We start from the raw sequence: 17920 nt of genomic DNA, 5'->3' as shown, positions 1-17920 counted from the left end.
TAAGTGGGGAGATCTGAATTGGCTTATCTTCCTGATGTTCTTCAAGTCCAGCACTGTAGCAACTGGTTTCCACACTGCTTGTACTTATCTGTTAGTGATAAGCTGTACTCCCTCTTAGAACAGTTGCTTTCCCATTTTGCCTAGGTGGCATGTAAGATAAATGTAATTTGGATATTCACTTGATCTCCTGATGTGGGACACAAGGCAGAACCCAGGAGACATCTTTAGTACAAAGATTCAGGTATATATTTATCTGGAAATATTTTCAATGGTCAGGGACATGCATTCTCTGTAATGAGATTCTCAAAGCCCACAAGAAAAAAGATAAGAAAGATCTCTGAGGTCAAATTGGTGGTAAATATCACATTGTCATCTCTGCTGATAACTTGCTGTTTATTACGGGATATGCATTATACTGGTGACAGGGTGAGTGAGGAACTGAGAGAAACTGGAAAATGCTAAAATGAGGGGAGGATTATTATTTTGTTTATGTGCAGTGTCCATGTATGCATAAGAGAAAGAAAGAGAGAGAATAGAAAATAAATTCTTTGGAAGTATTATTTGACACATTCACAGCCCGTTCCTAGAACGAAAGAAGGTTTAAGTAAGTCAACAAAATCTTCCAAGAGTCTTCAGTTCAGGAAAATCTGTTTTACTTTTGTTTTTGTGGGACTTTTTTTGGTTTTGTTTTGTTTTGTCTTGTCTTGTTTTTAATCACAGGACCCAAAAAGCCATAGTTCCTAAAGGTAGAGGATTTTCTAGTAGTTGGAAACACAGTCATAGGTTCCAGATCCCCCTAAAGTCTGACTTGTCTCATGTATTTGAATTCCTATATGTAGAATCCACCTCCCCCTGATGATGGACAGAAAGAAAAACCTTATATTTTTTATGTGATATCCACTCCTGACTTTGACTGGTGAGTCTTGACCTTTGTACATCTTACATGATAAACCATGTCAGAACACAACCCAGTCCCCTCCACATTCACATGAGAGATGTTCACGATCGGTCATGGGTGTGTCACAAGTTCACAGTGTCAGTGTTCACCTTCCTTCATCCATAATATTGTTTCTAGTATGGATTGTAACTGTTAGTTTTTTATCTTTATGAGTCTTGGGAAATGAAGGCTACTTAATACATTAGGAGGGATAGAAGGATGTTCAGATTTGGATGGGAGAGCCTCACAGACCAGGTGCTAAAGACCACAGGACTCAATCAACCAGATGGTAGTATCCATTTTGCTCTCTTTGTCCCAGCTCCTGACCATCCACAGGTATCAGCAATTATCAGAAGATAGAGCCCAGTTAATCCAATTTCTCAAGATCCAACCCCAACTCTTCTCTATCCAGACCTTCCACCTTTAAAGCATCTGATTTTCATGTGTAACTTTTCAGAATTACATGAGAAACTCAAAATGGGTGAAAAACTTATATGTGAGAGGGGAATTCATCAAAATCCTAGAGGAGAACACAGGCAGCAACCTCTTTGACCTCGGCCACAGCAACTTTTTGCTGACACATCACCAAAGGCAATGGAAACCAAGGCGAAAATGAATTATTGGGACTTCATCAAGATAAAAAGCTTTTTCACAGCAAAGGAAACACAGTCGACAAAACCAAAAGACAACCGACAGAATGGGAGAAGATATTTGCAAATGTCTTTTAAGATAAAGGGCTAGTATCCAAAATCTATAAAGAACTTATCAAACTCAACACCCAAAGAACAAAGAATCCAGTCAAGAAATGGGCAGAAGACATGAACAGACATTTCTCCAAAGAACACATACAAATGGCCAACAGACACATGAAAAAATGTTCAACGTCACTCAGCATCAGGGAAATACAAATGAAAACCACAATGAGATACTACCTCACACTGGTCAGAATGACAAAAATTAACAAGTCAGAAAACGATGTATGTTGGTGAGGATGTGAAGAAATCTTCTGTCAGGAATACAAACTGGTGCAGCCACTCTGGACAACATATGGAGGTTCAAGAAGTTAAAAATAGAACTACCCTACAACCCAGCAATTGCACTTCTAGGTATTTACCCTAAAGATACAAATATGGTGATCTGAAGGGGCACCTGCACCCCATTGTTTATAGTAGCAATGTCCATAATAGCCAAACTATGGAAAGATCCCAGAGGTCTATCGACAGATGAATGCATAAAGAACATGTGGAATGTGTGTGTGTGTGTGTGTGTGTGTGTGTGTGTGTATCATATATACCATATATATATATATATATATATAAATGTCTGTATTTGTGTGTATATATATATGTTTGTATAGATAGGAAAACATAAATGGAATATTACACAGCCATAAAAAGGAAATCTTACCATTTCTAACAACATGGATGGAACTAGAAGGTATTATGCTTAGCTAAATAAGTCCATCAGAAAAGACAATTGTTATATGTTTTCACTAATACATGGAATTTAAGAAACAAAACAGAGGAGTATAGGGGAAGGGAAGGAAAAATAAAAAAGACAAAATCAGAGAGGGAGATAAACCATAAGAGATTCCTAATCATGGGAAACAAACTGAAGGTTGCTGAAGGGGAGGTGGGGGGATGGGGTAACTGGGTGATGGACATTAAAGAGGGCATTTGATATAATGAACACTGGGTGTTACAGAAAACGATGGATCACTGAACTCTACCCCTGAAATTAAAAATACATTATATGTTAATTAATCTAATTTACATAAATTTAAAAATTAAAATAATTATATGAGAAAGAGCAAGGTGCAAGTTTTACTCTTTCAGTCATTTGTCTTAGTGAAATTAAAGGTGCTATCCACTTTTTTATTCAATAAATATCAACACTTATTTGTCCTCTTTGGTAAATGATTTCTACAACTGTACTCCTAAATTGAAGTGGGTTTTTTGGGGGAGGGAGAGGCACTTTCTAATAATAATTTAATTATCTTATGTTTTGAAATATTTGAAAACACTAGTGGGATATGAATTGGTTCAGAAAAAGGTACATTTTCCCAATTTTTTAATCAACAGGGTAAAAACATTTTGCCCTATTTACCCAATTCTCCAGATTTCAGTAGTTTTTTTTTTCTTTCTAATCTAATTTATTCCAGATTCTCTGATAAAGCATGAGGGTATGAGAAGCTTTGAGGTATAGAAAAAAGTATAACAATTAGTGACATGCAAGTAATAATATGCTACATTATGGTTCAAAGGGGGTTCATGATAGGTGTCTATGTCTGTAATGTTTATCCATCTTGTCTCCTTTCACATGATCTGGGAAGGTTAGGGGCTATAGTTTATTATGCATTAAAAAATACTAGCTGAGGGGCGCCCGGGTGGCTCAGTGGGTTAAAGCCTCTGCCTTCAGCTCGGGTCATGATCTCAGGGTCCTGGGATCGAGCCCCGCATCAGGCTCTCTACTCAGCAGGGAACCTGCTTCTTCCCTCTCTCTCTCTCTGCCTGCCTCTCTGCCTACTTGTGATCTCTCTCTATCAAATAAATAAATAAAATATTTTTTAAAAAATACTAGCTGATTGTGGGTACAAAAAGAGTGCACATGGCATTTTCTTGTGTATATTTTATCTACTCAATAGGAAAGAACCTTGTTTTGAAGGTGAAGATATTATTTACAAAGAGACCATATATTAGATTTCCCTAAGGGACATTTTTGATAACAAGCAGCACTCTAGTTCTGGGCACATAGCCCTATAGATATATAAAAAGAAAGTCAGTCTTGGCATTAGTTGTGAGAAGTTGTAAATATTAAACAAAAGCAAAACTTTTAAGTAGGAATTGTTCAGCAACATACAAAATGCAGGAAAAGTTTCACTAACTAACTTCCCAGAAGGAAAAAGGATTTAGGAATAGAATTAATATATTCTTTTGAATCAGAATCTTCCATTAAAGAGGAATAAGGAGAATCCAGAATATTTGTGTAGTAAAGGCACAGATTTCCTCATATTTTGGGTCAAACAGTGTTTTACCTAATCCATAATAGTAGCTAGCACATCTTGTCATTGGAAAGATCAACACGGAGTTCAAGAAATCATAACAACTTCATATTTTAAAAATTTGTGGAACCTAATAAAATTGGAATTAATTACATATGAAAAGTGAAACTCAGCCAAAATTTGTACCTGATTATTTTGTGGTCACATTCCAAATTAAAGGGACATCTGTAAGGAAAGCGGGGATCCAGCAACATGATAGAAACCTAAGGCTGCAGATGGTGCTCTGAGACCCATCTCCCTTTTTTTTCTGTACATTATTCATAAAGCAGGTTACAGTAATATCAACTAGTGAACTGTGGAGTTATTTCCAAGCCTAGCATTGCTTGCATTCTAGTGGTCTCTTTAATAGTACATAGCAGAAATTCAGTTCTGCGGAATGTAAAGCTACAAGGAAGAAAATTAGAGCCAAATTGGGGGGGGTGGGTGTCCAGGAATGATAGTTCCAGATAAGCCTGAAATTGCTTCTAAAACAGCCAATTAAACAAAGAAACAAAAAATCCGAATCTAAATTCTGTTTACAAAACTATTCTTGGAGTAGTCTGTTCAGACCATGGAGATTCCAAGGAACATCTCCTGCATCAACGCTGCATGTTTGCTACTCCCTAGTGGCCCCTCAGTGGTGAGATCCCACCCTACAAGAAGCTGTGTACATTTCTTTAACGAGTTTCCAATTCTGAGCCTACACCTACTAAAAGGAAATCAGAAGGGGCACCTGGGTGGCTCAGTGGGTTAAGCCTCTGCCTTTGGCTCAGGTCATGATCTGGGTCCTGGAATCGGGCCCTGCGTCGGGCTCTCTGCTCAACAGAGAGCCTGCTTCCCTCTCTCTCTGAAGAAAACTTATATGTAAATGTTGAGGTTTAAAAACTGGCCTATAAGCAAGCAGAGAATGGATCACAGCAGATATTCAAGGAAATATTGATGAACTGACTGTGCTGATTGTTTTTAGCTTCTGGAGTTTATTTTGAATGAATTGCTACCTAAAAGCAGTTAGAACTCACTTCAAGGGGCCCTGTTACTTTATAATCCACAGTAGACAAAAAGAAGAGTCAAAGATCAACAAGGAAATGCTTGTATTTCTTGAGGAATTTGTCTCTGGAGAGGAGAAGGCACCCACCCACTACACACACCATTAACTAGGATCTCATGAGAAATACTATGTTCAGAGGGTGCCTGGATGGCTCAGGAGGTTGGGTGTCCGCCTTTTGGTGTTGGCTGGGGTAGTGATCTTACAGTCGGTGGGTGGAGCCCTGCAGGATGGGACTCCACTCAGTGCGTGGAGTCTGCTCTGGACTCTCTCTCTCCCTCCTGCCCCTCCCCCTGCTCCCTCTCTCTCTGTTTCTCCCTCTTGCTAAAATAAATAAAATCTTTTAAAAATATTATGTTCACTTGAGGTCTCATAAATGTGATGTAACTTGGAAGATTGTGTAATCATTTCTGTAAAAAGAAACTATTAGTAAATAAAAAGTAACTTTATAGCTATCATCTACAATGGAAGCCTGAAGAAGAATAAAGGATATAAATTATGTTACTCTGTTCACTGGAATAAATACAAGAGGATAATTAAGTCAATGCAACTTAAAAATCAATGCAAAGAAGAAAGAGTAAGCCTTATAAAGAATATACTTATTTTACACAACGTGGAACTTTTAGTAAGGAACCATATTTTTTGGAGATTGCTTCAGAAATAGCAACTCAGCTGACTTTATGGTTTACATATATCTTTGAGTTAAGGGAGAGTATGGACAAGATGACCTCTTGAGCTTTTGCCAAACCCCTGTGACAAGTAAGGTTTAAATAGAGGTAAAATTTATAACAAAACACCATGGGAAATATAAACACATGCAAAGGTCCAGCTGGCCCCAGTAACTCTCATTGATATGTTAAATATGAAGCAAAATTATGCCTTAATATTGCTGATTTATTTTAATAAGACCACTCATGGAAGACATATTACTGTAGAAGGTTAAAATGGCCTGCTTTGCATGCACAAATTAATACATAGTCTAGGAAAATGTAACCACAGTCAATCTCAACTGATTTGGATGTTGACATTATTATTTGAGTGGGTATACTGCAAATGCATATTTGAAATCAAGAGGATTTGCCAAATGAATTAGAGAATGACTGGACATGTTTGGATTTTAAGTAAAACAACGTGAAGACTGAAAAAATTCTGGACTGTAATGTTACTTGTTTTTCCAAAGACTGACAAACTCAGTCCAAATCTTACCATCATTCATTCATTTATTGATTCAACTAGCATTTATTGAAGCTTACTGTGTACCAAACACTGTCCTCAGTACATCAGATTCAATGGTGGAAAAAAAGGAAAAAGACAAAAATCCCTACTTTAGACTTCTACGTTAATTGGGAGCTAAATACTTGTAAGAGAAGATAGTCCATCAGTAAATAAACTAGTAACGAATAACATTATCTGAAGGTCTCATGGACTCAGTGAAGGAAATAATCAAGGTGATTTGATAGACAGCAACTGGGTAGGGTTGAAGGAGGTAGAGTCAGCAGCTACTAATTGTGTGGTCTTGGAAGGCTTGGCCAGGAAGACAAAATCAGGAAGGCTGGATTTTTACCCAACTTCTGCCACCAACCAACTGTTGGATTTAAACAAGGGACACCTGTGAAATGAGCAGCTTGGTTAAACTAAATAATTCCAGGAGCTTTTTACAGCCTATGGTAGGAAGAATGGCTCCCCTAAAAATTGCCCCCCCCCCACTAATCTTTAGCCCCCCTCTAATCCCTGGAACCTGTGAATACATTGTGTCACAGGGTAAAAAGGATTTTCCAGACATGATTAAGGTTAAGGACTTTGAGATGGGAAGATTATCCCAGATTATCTAGGTGGATGCAATCTAATTGCATTAATCTTAAAAGCAAAGAATTATTCTGGACCTGAGGAACTCTATCTGCTATTGCTGGAAGAGGTCCTCAGGGAAAGCATGAGAAGGAATTCCTGCAACCTCTAGAAGCAAAGACCACCAGCCCCAAGCTAACAGACAGCAAGAAAATGGGGGCCTGAGTGACACAACCTCAGGGAATTGAATTTAACCCACCACCTGAACCAGATTTATCTCCGAATCTTCCAGAAGGAAATGGAATCCAGCCTTATGAGACTTTAAGCAAGGGACCCAGCCAAGATGTACTGGGAGATAATAAATTGATGTTGTTTCAAAGTTGAGCTTATGGTAATTTGTTGTGACAGCAATAGAAAACCAACACACAGCCACTGAGTGAAAACAGCAGAGTCATCCTCTACCCTTGTCTTCAATCTTTCACACTCCCCCACCCTCAACTCCAAAAAATCAATAATTCCTATCAACTTTACCTCCAAAACAGGCATTGACCATCTTCTCATCTCTGCAAAAGTTAACTTCATCTCTCAGCTGGACAGTCCCGAAACTGGACCCTCTACCTCTGATCTTATTTTGACTCCTGATCCTTAATCTGTTCTCCAAACTACTGTCAATACTTCACTTTAAAAAATGTAATCATGACATTTCTTTTTGTGAAATCTTTCAATAATTCTACTAAATCAACAGATACAAGTTCAGCCTTCATGGATATAAAAATGCCCATCACATGGCTCTTATCCCCCCCCACCTTCTACTCTCCTATCCCACTCTCTGTCTTATTCTTAACATTCTCATGATGGAGTATTGTGGTTTTCCGTAAGTATCACTCTTAGACGTGGGCATACAGGGAATCTATTCTAAGATCTCTGCTTTTCAGGGGGCCTGGTTCTCCTGGTCTTCCTCACAGGTGAGTTATCCATGTGACTAACGGGATCCATCCTTCCTCCTTGTAGTCCATATTACTAATGTCTGGTCTCCTGGATTCCCTGGACAAATAGGCCAAAACCCTTCCAGCACCTGCATGGGTCTCTTCCCCTAAGTTTATGCTCCAAGGACTAGACTGTAACCCTTGGCATGTCTGAGGTGGGCTAGCCAAAGGCAAATGTTACCATTGTTGCCAAAGAAAGGGAGGAGGGAGATGGAGCCAGGGTGAGAAAAGAGAATGGCAGGTGATGGATTAAGGGCTGACTCACTCTTCGCCATCATATTTCTAGCCTGGGATTCCAATAAGTTCTAGTATTCCAACATAGAACTTGGCCTTCTACATTGTTATGAAGGTACATTTGTCAAAGTAGGAGGATAAAACTTATTTTACATAGCAGGGTGCTGGCTTGATTTTACTTCTAAATATTTTGACACAAGGTATGTAGCCTCCATTTTTACCCTTGCCCTGATCCCTGTGAATGTCAAGGGTGTTTTTTCTTCCCATACCATGTCTTCATATGGTTTCCTCCATTCTTCACCTGGCTAACTCTCACACATGTTTCAAGATTCAGGTCAGTGGTTGCCTCCTCCAGGAAGCTTTTGCTGACTCTCCAGAGTCCCTTCCTTCTCAATGTGTGCATATCTGAAGCTATTAATTAAGTCTCTCCTACACTGTAAGATGAAGAGCAGAGACTATATTTTATTTACTCTGTTGCCTCACTACCATAATGTCTGGCACATGGTATGTGTTTAATTAAAATTTACTGAGCCACCTGGGTGGCTCAGTGGGTTAAGCCTCTGCCTTCAGCTCAGGTCATGGTTTCAGGGTCCTGGGATAGAGCCCCGCATTGGGCTCTCTGCTCAGCAGGAAGCCCGCTTCCCATCCCCCCCCCGCCTACTTGTGATCTCCGTCCATCAAATAAATAAATAAAATCTTTAAAAAAAATTTATTGAACCGAAAACTGAAAGCAAATGTTTCACTTATAATATATTCAACAAGTATTTATTAAGGAATAAAACAGCTCAAAGGGGGGAAAATTAGGGTGTGAGAGTGTGTGTGTGTGTGTGTGTGTGTGTGTGTACATGTGCAGGTGTGTGTGTGTAGGTGGGGGAATAGATGTGGCAAACACATCTTTCCAGGTCACGTGATAGTAATAGTTGACATTTCTTGAACACTAACCATTTGTCAGAAATTGCACTAAGTATCTCACAGTTAGAGTTATCTCTTACAGCTCTATGATGTAGACACATCACACTCTTCACTTTATAAATGAGGCAAGAAGAGCATAGAGAGGGTAAGTGACTTTCCTAAAGACCCAGAGACAGTCAGTGACGGAGTCTGGAGGGGCTACAAAACTTGGGTTTTGCCCATCAGGACATGCTGCTTCCTGACGCCTCCTCCACATAAAAAAAAAAAAAAAGAGAGAGAGAGTTTGGACCCCCAGTGCCTTTTTGAAAAAGAGAAGATACCAAAGGTAATCTTCAAGGCATGTGTAAATGTTAGCTGAAAATTAATTGCATGTACTTTGGGAATAAATATAGAAACATCGGAAATGTGTAAATAATAACATTGCAAAGTAAAAAGAAAAATTTGGATTAAAATAAGAAAATAATAATGTACTCTACTCAGTGAGCAGGGGGTGTGTCCCAAAGGAAGCTGGGAGGTCTTGTTTCACTACAGTAGAGTTTCTGGAAGCTTCAGTTACAACCACTTTCTGGAAGCTTCATAACACAGGATGTAAGACGGGAATGTATGGGGGCTGAGTTGGTCTTCAGCTCCAAAATGTAATACCAACACAAGTTTTGCATTAAAATGTTTTAAGACATAAATTGTTCTTCACAACAGTTTTTCATTTAAAAGAGGAGTTGCCACATTTCTAAAAATGATATTTAAGGCCATTTTACATGTGAACTTACTGGATTAAATCATTATTTTTAAGTTGAATTCAGAAAAGCAACTCTTTTGCCATTTGGGAAAACTACATTTCATGCCAAATAAGCAGTAATATTTTTAGTGGGCAAAAAAGTCACCCACGGACTCTTTTGTACGAGAAATTTCTCTGTAAGTGAACTTACTGTTTATTTCTATTTGTTACAACTGAACTTAATGCTTCAGTTCTCATTGGGCCCAATGGTTGGAAATTTGATCTCAGTCTACCCAGTGAGGTCTTCTACTCCCACTTCACCTACTCTTGGCTTCTCCCAGGATTAGGTCTACATTTATGGTGGTTGACATGATGTTGAGGCATAGGAAGGGCAAGAGAGGGCAACAACACCAACACTGGCGTCTTTGAGATGTCCTTGTCTCAATCTTGCCTCCAGTCAACATCTATCTGTGTAGGTATTGCTGTCTCCCTCCTCATTCACAATCTCACACCCTTTCTGTCTCTCCCACTCTTGTGTCATGCCCATCCCTCTTGGGTGCCGAGGATCCTTCTAACAGTTGTTCCACTGGACAATGGAGAACTTGGTGCAGCTGTTTGGGGCCTGTCTGTGCAACACTGCTTCTACATCCAGCCATGAAAGCTAGAGATGCTGGAAACTTGCTCCCTATCCAATGGCTGAGGACTCAGATCCACTTGTTCTTAGACATTCCAACTGTATCCCTGGTTTCTGTGGCACCCTTTCCTCTAGGTGTTTGGCTAAAGAAAAGCAGATCACTGCCCCCCTGTCCCCCTCAGAAATCAACAATGTGTAAGCTTCCCTGCACCTACATTTTGAATTTCTCCTTCCTCCTCCCAGAGCATCTTTATCTAGCGTGGGGCAAGAAGTCTGGCTCTTATATAATTATGCATTGTTCCTAATCTTTTGCTTCATTCTAAGGTCTAAGTTTATGAAACACCAAGGCCAAGATTAGACTTTTTCGACTTTATAATTTCCTGTCTCTTCTGACACTGTGTACATGAAATTTTCAACTTTCTTGTGCTAAAGGAATAGCCATAGGGGTAGGAGGAGGCAGGGATACCGTCAAACTTGCAAAACATTGTGTCACTGTCATAGTTCAGAGATAAACATCAGAGAATCAGGAGGTGATCATTTCCCATGTGATCATTTCCTCTCTGGGCCTTGGTTTCTTCATTCATAGCATAAGAAGTAAGGGGAGACAATTTTCCATGTTCTTTTTTGACTCTAGAAATGTTACTTTAATTGCTTTTGGGGGGAAAGTTTTTATCTAGTTCTGTGCCCTTAAAACTCTGTGATCATATACTCAGGGGATTTACACTTGACTCCCACCCATATGCAGCATGTAGAAGTAGGATCCCCTCACCCACATTCTGAATTATTAAATTAAAGCTAGTATCTAATTTCCATAATGGAAAAAATCCATATAATGGATTTGTCCAATGTAACTTAGAAGTTAAATTCTCTAAAATTTGGGACTTCAAATATACCTAGGTTTCTCATCACCTTCTTTTAATGTGTATTAGTTATAGTATTAGTAATAGTATTAGTAATAATTCTTATTTACTTTGTATGAACTTTTTAGTTTCCTTGTTTTTAGAACTGGGAGATAAACTGACAAGTACCTGACCGAGAGGTGTTTTACAAAAGAATCACAATTATATTATGAACATTTGAAAAGTGATTTGCTTTTGGAATTGTGAATTATTTAAAACAAAGTCTCTAATTTTAAGAATAAAGGACTTCCACTAATCCATCAGACACGGTCAAGGGTACTGCTGACAATACATTCCAAACTTCAGCAAAAAAAACACCCACCAAGTAATATAATAAAAGAATAATGACTGTCTTCTGGGCCACCAAGAGGAGGAGACATGAAGTTACATTACAAATACCACACAGTAATCTATATCCGTGTGGCCAAAAGTCTATTTATGTTGCTTTCTAGCTCCCTTGTTATTATTTTGTTCTTACTAACATAGTTGGGAGGTTATATATAGTATATGTGCTATAAAACACTAAGGCCATGTTTTTAGTTTTCAGACAGTGTGAAAATTCAAATAAAAGTCTAAGTTCAGCTTTGACACCAATTACTCCTTGACTTTAAGAAAGTCTTTCAACTCTATCTGCATTAAGAGTTTCAATGATGTCTAGAGCAAATGCTAGACTTAAACTAAAATTGATTCTATACTGCTTCCTTAGCTGTAAATAGGAAGCATAATATCGTTACCATCTGTCTCACAGAGTGGGTATGGGAATTCAAGTTCTTCTTTCACAATAGTGAATGGAATTTTGCATTTATGTAGTCATGTGCTTAATGCTTAATTACTGCAGGAGGCCATTCGCTCTCTGAGGGCGGAGGGAGTGTCTGTCTTCCCCACTGATGCATTTCCAGGACCTAATGCAGTGTCTGGCCCATCACAGATGCTCTGTTTGTAAGTTTATTAAATGAGAAGCTTCAACCTAATGTGGGTGTTTTCTCAGGGCATTGAAAACAGGTGAGCAACACCTCAACCCTGCTTTCTCAGAAGACAAAATATAGAAGCATGTGGCCATGGTTGGAGTCAACTGTTGGCAAAGAAATCAAACTACTTTTCTAAAAGAGAAATACTCTAAATTTGTGCTGCTTGAAGTATAGCCCACAGACCAGTCACACCAGCATCAACTGAGAACAAGATCAAAATGCAAATTCTCTTTTTCCACCCCAGACTCACTGACAGACACTCTGGGATTGGAAGCCAGCAATCTGTATCTTAACAGGCCTTCTGGTGATTCTAGTGTGGACTGAGTTTGAGAACCACTGTCTCAAATAATCGTCCTCACATACCTTCTTTATGTAGTATGTACTTATTCTTTTACTTCTCTCAGCTAAGCTAAATATAGTCAGCCTGATGTTGTCTAGCTTCATCTTAGAGAATAATAATTAAATCTACAACAACAATTACAGCAAATGCTCTTGAGTACTTACCATGCTCTAGGCCTTGATTGTAGCACAGAAATCTCAGGCAAACTTATAAGACAACAAATCTTATCTATTTTATATACCAGAAACCAGGATTTTAGTGTATTTTCCTATGGCCAATAAGCTAGTGTTTCAAATATCAGCAGCTTGGTGCCAGGGCTGGGCTTTCAAGTACTGCGTGAGACTTTGGGTGCCAAGCTCCTGGCTGAAGGTAAACCCCTTGCATTTTGGATCCCAGCCATACAGTGAGGGGCACGTGTGAGCAAGTCTCTGCAGCTGACCCAGCTCCCCATTCTGATAGAGAGCTAAGCACCTTCTATAGAGAAGGGTCATGGGATGCCTAACGTTGGAGTCAGATTTTTCCTCAGGAATTATCTTCGGATCTTTTCTCATGCAAGGGTGAGACTGTTTAGTGTTGTCTACACAAACTTTGGTGAGTGCCAAAAACTATGATTATTTTCAGTTTGGCAGAGTTGCTACTAATCAGTCATTTCTGGAAATACTTAGACAATGGTTTCCATTGTTTCTCGAGGTTTATTTTCGCCCTCATCAATCTCAAAAGAGAGCTTAGGAAATGGGAGAAAGGAAGATGTTAAGGCAGGATCTAGGAAGGGAGGAGGAAAGAAGTCAGAAGATGAGGCTTTACCCTCAGTCTTTCACTGCTGGTGTAGGAAGTGTCACCCGTGATAAGTCAGGAGTGGTGAGGCAGATGGAGACCCCCCCTCTGGTGAGACAGTCATGGCAGAGAGGGTGCAGTCAAGGTGCAGGTGGCTGCCCTGGGACTGCATGTGGGCACCTGGGCAAACCGTCTTGACTTGACTGGATGCAAGAAGTCTAAGGCAACATGGCGGCCATGGCGCCATGACTGATGCAAAGAAGTGGCAAGAAAGGCAGCAAATGGGTCATGGCCAGGAAGCAACAGGTAATGGAGCAGCCAAGAAAAAACTATGCTAATGCAGTGGCTTCTTTAAGCGTTCTCCTGGGGACTTGCCTTTTTGACATCATTCCAGGTGGTTTCTTCTGGGGCCCAACCCACAGCGGTGAGAAAGACCAAAGAGTGACTCCGGACTGAGTGCCTACCATGAGAGACATTTTGCTGCTCACTCTACAGATCTAATCTGGTAGAACTTCCCCAAATATCTGAGGGGTAGGTGGTATTACATTCCCCATTTTATATATGAGGACTCTGAGATTTAGAGATACTAATTCATTTGTTCAAGATGACCAGCTGGTAAGAAGTAGAGCTACTCAGCTGTCTCTGATTCTATCATTTTGTTTTATTTTGTTTTGTTTTTCTAGTAGATGCTATCTCTTAAATGATGGGAGGAAGAAAGGAGAATAGGGAATTTTAGGGGACAAGGCTACTTCCTCATACTGAATAAGGAATGCTTGAATGAGATCAGACCTCTCCAGTTACTTGAGTTATTGCTGTTTTAAGTGACCTTTTTTGGAGCTTGATTAGGTCTCTGGTTGGACATAATTAAAAGGAGTCTGTGAATTTAAATAATCACTATTTATAATTATATATGAAATGCTATATATATCATATAATACATATGAATATATATAATTCATAATATACATACGAATCCTCTTTTGTTTATAAAACTGATCAGTGTTTTCCCAAGAGCATCAGTCTGGAGGTAAAAGGGAGATTATACTGATCATTTTTCTTTGCCTTTCATACTCAGATACTATTTTAAGCCCGCTTATGACCACCTTCAGTTCTTTTTTTTTTTTTAAAGATTCTATCCATTTATTTGACAGAGAGAGATCACAAGTAGACAGAGAGGCAGGCAGAGAGAGGGAAGCAGGCTCCCTGCCGAGCAGAGAGCCTGACGTGGGACTCGATCCCAGGACCCTGAGATCATGACCCAAGCTGAAGGCAGCAGCTTAACCCACTGAGCCACCCAGGCACCCCATGATCACCTTCAGTTCTTATAGAGTCTTCAAGGGTATCTCCTGTGAGCTCACTAGCAAGTCTTCTCATCTGCTGTGTGGCGTTCACCATTTTCCTCCCTCTTGTTCTGCTGACATCAGCAGCTGGGTCCTCAGCTCTACAAGCAGAGTTGCTTGAATTGGGTTCACTCTCCTCATAGGACCCATGCCCACCTGGAGAGCACAGATGGCCTTCTGGTGCCCTCAAAGCTGCCAGTGCTGCTGGCACTATTCCTGGGTCATGGACCAGGTAGACCACCACCAGGAAGCACAAACATGCCTGCTTTTGACCACCAGAGGCATTCTTAGTAGACCAAGTCCTTGGCTAACATGTCTCATGATGTACCCGTGCTTCTATGTAAGACAGTTTTCTTGTGTGGATTTTCCTACCAGTTTGTCACATATGAGCAGACATGTCTGAAACAAACAATGTATGCTACGTAGATTCAAACGAGGAAATACATACATGTAAACACACAAGTCACATGTCATACGTGAGTGGTCCAGTACTGTTGGAAAGCTTCAAGGAAAAAATCAAGTTTGTATAAAATAGAAAGTAGTAAGACTACACTTTCCAAACATGTAATTACATTGATTTCTCTTTAAACCCAAGAAACTTAGCCAAGATTTAGGAAGATGAGGAAATCCTCTTAGAATGGGACACATTAAAATACATAACAAAAAAATGTTCAAAGTATGACTTATGGTATGGACTTATGCTCTTCTTTTAAGTGATTTCCACAGAAGGCATGAAGCATTTCATTTCTGTCAGAAAGGATATCCTTTGTTATGGTCAAGTTGTACTGAAATCCCCAAACACCCAAAGGCACAGCCAGCCTCCACTGCAGATTCACTGGCGTTGACAGAACAATGGCAAAAAAACAACACAATGTGTGCACAGTGCTGCCCTCTGACATTCTGAGTCTTGGGTTTTGAACTCCACTACCGACTTCTAATGAGCCACACAGGGCCAGGCAGAAGAGGGCTCCTTCGCCCTACACTAATAAGACATAAACCTTACACTGACTAGAAAAAGCCAGATGCAAAGAGCCCCCATATATAATTCTCTAGATGTGAAATCCAGAACAAACAGATCCACAGACACATAGCTTAGTGATAACCAGGGGCTGAGGGAGGGGAAATTGGGAAGGAACTTGTAGTGGATAACAGGTTTCTTTTGGGGGCGATGGGTATGTCCTGAAGTTAGTCAATTCTAGCACAACATGGTAACTATCCTAAAAACCACGGAACCACTCTTTTAAAATGGTGAATTTTGTGTTACGGAGTTATATCTCAAAAAATTTTTAAAAATAAGAAGGTCTGGTTTACAGCAGACCCAGAGGTTATTTCTTTTCTTCACTGTCCCTCATTCTAAAGCCAAAACTCAGCTCTCTCCTGCTAATGGAAGGAGATGATAGTCTTGTCTTTCTGCCAGCAACAGGGAAAACGGAAATCAGGAAGAAAAATAAGCAGTAGCAAAAAAAGAAAGCAAAATTTACAAGGAGCTTGTTTACCTCGAGTGTCCAGGACCAGGCTGGCCCAACCTGGGAAGTAGCAGGAGTCTCGGACTGGCTACAGCACCGAACAAGAGAATACCATCGAAGGAGAGAGAGCCAGAACCAGAGCCGGATCAGAAGACCCCACAGTCTCCCCTGAGTGAGCGGGTCTGGCTGGCCTCAGCTGGGAAGAACAGAGAGTAGATGGCTGGTGGCGGGGGGGGGGTGCAGAAAACACGTTCCACTCAGTGCCTTGGAATCACGCAGACACGAATCAGAATCTGTCTTCCTTGGATGAGAATTGACAACCTATCTGAGACAGCAGCCCCACCCGGAATTTCCTGTCCCCATACACCCTGAGCTATTTTTTTCCCCAACATTTATCAGCACCTGACAGTACATACATGTACATTATTTTTTGTTGTTGTTGTTGTTTTTTTTAAAGACCCAACATGGAGTCACTTATCCCTGTGACAGACAGCGGAACAAGACTAAATGGCAATTTTAGCAGCTCCCAGGAATGTAACCTTTAAGCAGTCAACCTGGAATTACCTGATCAGCACTACAGAGGGAATAAGCATGATGGACCCCATTCTGTCCCCCAAAGGAAGGTGACTTTGCCTGAAATAATCCTTTTATGACTTCCTTGACCTACCTTCTTTCTGACTTTATAAGCCTTCTGTTCTGTGCAACCCTCAAAGTTCCCTTCTGTTTGCTAGAGAGCTACTGCCTGATCCCTGAATCACTGAATAAAGCCAATTAAGTCTTTAAGTTAACTCAGTTGAATTTTGTTTTTTTAAACAATATTTACTTATATATGCATGTGTGTGTATATATTTGTTTCCATGAAAGCAGAAACTGTTTTGTTCTCTGCTCCATCCCAGAGCCTGAAACACTAGCACATAGTAAGTGCTAAATAGGTATTTCTTCAAAGAATAAATGTAGGGATAATGTCAGAGGAGCCAAAGCCCTTCTCCTTCAAGCTCTGGAACAAAAAGGATGGAACCCCAGAGAGATGACACTTGACTTCCTAGAGCAAAGGAACTTGTATGAAAACAAACAAGGACCGTTTTTCCTCTTGCAAACTGAAGTTATGATTTGAGTTTCATAATCATTCACAAATTGAAAGTTCAGTCGGGAGACATTTATACAGTACTGAGCACTTTTCAACTTTTTACCTTTTTCGTCCCAACACACTTGATAGCTATAACGAACTTTGATCTGAAATTGATGGCTCGTTCTAACACATGGGTTGGGTGGAACGGAAGGGGGCAGGGTGTGGGGGTGGGACATCCTGGAGACGCTCGGGTTTCTTGTTGAGGTTCTGTAGTTTTAAAAAAGCCTAATGATTTGGAGACAACGTACTCTACTGTTTGAGGACACTGGTTTCAGGGTGATCAGATGATGAACATACCCAGGTAAAAATAAAAGCATACCTCAAAATACTTCAAAGTATGCAAGAATAAAAAGAAAAAAAAAGGAGCGCTCATTTTTAGATGTAAAAATAGACAAATTATGGTGTCATTGAGAGAGAAGTTTCATACAACAGAAAATTCCTTTAAGAAATGATTTTTGGAGGGAAAAAGACATCAAGAGTAGGTAAAAGAATAAAGAGAAGTCTTATTGGGTGAAGTATTTATTATACAACATTTTATTTCTATTAGCATGATGGTGAGAGATTGAGGAAATGTACCTATCCATTTAATAAGCATTTATTTCAACATCCACTCACGCTCAGTAGTGGGGTTAGTGCTGAGGAGCCTGGTTAGTCAGATGAGCCCAAGGACAATGACAATATGATACTGGGCAATTGGGGAGGATGTATGTACAGAC

The sequence above is a fragment of the Mustela putorius genome, unplaced genomic scaffold (assembly GCF_011764305.1).
Source record: "Mustela putorius furo isolate JIRA1106 unplaced genomic scaffold, ASM1176430v1.1 tig00000480_pilon_pilon_pilon, whole genome shotgun sequence".
NCBI classification, from domain to species: Eukaryota; Metazoa; Chordata; class Mammalia; order Carnivora; family Mustelidae; genus Mustela; species Mustela putorius.
This window is presented reverse-complemented; position numbering follows the sequence as displayed.